This window comes from Arvicola amphibius, chromosome 1, assembly GCF_903992535.2.
Source record: "Arvicola amphibius chromosome 1, mArvAmp1.2, whole genome shotgun sequence".
NCBI classification, from domain to species: domain Eukaryota; kingdom Metazoa; phylum Chordata; class Mammalia; order Rodentia; family Cricetidae; genus Arvicola; species Arvicola amphibius.
Window position 1 is genome coordinate 39,020,502 of NC_052047.1, and position 2,365 is coordinate 39,022,866.

General features: G+C 39.6%; 1 pseudogene; it reads right to left on the reverse strand.

The window, feature by feature from the left end:
- Positions 1-844: 844 nt before the first annotated feature.
- On the reverse strand, positions 845-1,341 carry LOC119805431 (annotated as a pseudogene).
- Between the last annotated feature and the right edge of the window lie 1,024 nt (positions 1,342-2,365).

A 2,365-nucleotide genomic window follows, 5' to 3' on the forward strand; every position in this document is an offset into this window, starting at 1 on the left:
GCACTTGCCAGCCACCCTCAAGGCCCTGTGTTTGATCTCAAACAACAAAAAGGAAAAAAAAGAAAATTAAGTGATTGAAATTTCTACTACCTGTTGATATTCTCTCCCTTCTCAGTGCTGAGACATTGAAGTCCTGAGTTTTGTTGGGCTTGGATAGTCATCTACAAAGGTCATGGCAGCCAGAGTTGTATCTTCTATCTGACACAGAAAGCAAAGATGGGCATTTGGGAGGCACCAGTACCAATGTTCAGGCTGTAAAATTAGGTGTCAGGAGGTCACAACTTTTACTGAATCAAATCTGTTCTCTGAAACAGAAGTCTTGAGTTCTAATGTTTAGAATTCACCTTGAGCTGTTGTAGGAGGCTGTTTTGTTCCTGGATTCTTAGCCCTTGAAATAATCACACAAAAATTGTATTAATTAAATCACTCCTTAGATCATTAGCTCTAGCTTCTTACTGGATAACTCTTACATATTAATTTAACCCATTTCTGTTAATTGCCACATGACTGTGGCTTACTGGGTAAAGTTCCTTCTGGTTCCAGTGGGGCTACATGGCTTTCCCTTTGCCTCTGCCTTCTTTCTCCCAGCATTCAGTTTAGTTTTCCCCACCTAGCTCTGTTCTACCCTATCAGGCCAAGCCAGTTTATTATTAACCAATGGTATTCACAGCATACAGAGGAGAAGCCCACTTCACTCCCCGCCCCTTTTTTAAAAAAATAAATGGAAAGGTTTAACTATAACATAAAATTACATATGAAAACTGGGTATTAAGTAAGAATTATAGTTACAATATTTTTTTATGTTGAAAAAGTGTATATTTAGAATTAGCTGGCTGGGCTCAGTTTAGATGATTCCAATTTTGTTGGCAACATCCAGAGCATCATAATCAGGAGCCAACTGGACATACGCCTTCTTCTCTCCGTCTGGCCTTATGAGGGTGTTGACTTTGGCCACATCGATGTCGTAGAGTTTTTTCACAGCCTGTTTGATCTGGTGCTTGTTGTCCTTGACGTCCACAATGAGCACAAGTGTGTTGTTGTCTTCTATCTTCTTCATGGCTGACTCAGTGGTCAGGGGGAATTTGATGATGGCATAGTGGTCAAGCTTGTTCCTCCTGGGCGCGCTCTTCCGGGGGTATTTAGGCTGCCTTCGTAGCCGCAGGGTCTTGGGCCGCCAAAAGGTGGGTGATGTGTGAATCTTCTTCTTTTTGTGGCTGTGTGAATCTTCTTCTTTTTGTGGCTGTGGATGCCTTTCAGCACTGTCTTCTTGGCTTTCAAGGCCTTCGCTTTAGCTTCTGCTTTGGGAGGGGCAGGAGCTTCCTTCTTCGCTTTCGGCACCATCTTGATGAAAAAAACTATAGTTACAATATTTATATCTGCTTTATCTTTTATCATAACTAAGGAAAACCAAAACTATCAATTCTTCAACTCCATCAAAGACCACAGAAGGATAAAATATTACCTAAATAAATAGGAAGTACATTGTAAGCAACTTCCAAAACTCTTGAATTGACAGAGACATCTTGCTTTTTGGACAGTCACCCAAAGTTCTTCTATATATACTTGGGGCATCCAATATTCAGCCCACAGCCCCATAGTATCCAGTAGACTTTTCCATGAAGCAGGAACTCTTAAAGACATTTCTACCTATATTGGCAGTTTTCAGTCACTTTCTTCTGTGTCCTGCAGAATGTCTAGGAGACTCTTTCATGAAGTAGGAACACCGAAGGAGAACCTCAACTTTAGGCAAGTTCAGCAGTCATCTCTCCGTGGGTCCTGCATGTACAGCTCATACAACAGTCCAGGCAAGGGCAGTTTCTTGCCCAAATGGCTAATCAACGCCATAAGGAGCCTCTTTGGTGCCCATCTTCCTCTTGAAGTAGCTTGGTGCTTCCAGGAGCAAATGTGTTTCATTGTCATGGAAAGTCCTAAGTTATTAAAACATTTTAATTGCCATATTCTGAAGGTTTTTGAAAGGTTTGAAGATTACCTATCTAACTAAAATACATCTCTATATATCTAGAAAACCTAACTAACATGACTATGAGCTTCACTATTATAGATGACTCTCTATTATCCTATGTTTCTTAATTATACATTGCATTTTTAAATGAGCTGCACACACAATACCTTACTGAAGATCAGAAATACATATTCACAGTACAACAAAATTGACCTTAATTTTGTATCAATAAAACAAGATCCATACAAATGCAAAGTATCCATCTTTATAGCATATCTCTCTTTAAATGTAAAGAAACATTTACAAACAATATTTGGGAATTTGGGCATAGTTTTCTCCAAACTGCTTCCTGCTTTTTGTTGGGTGAAGTAATTTTTAAGGGATGTTCACAGTGACCTTTCA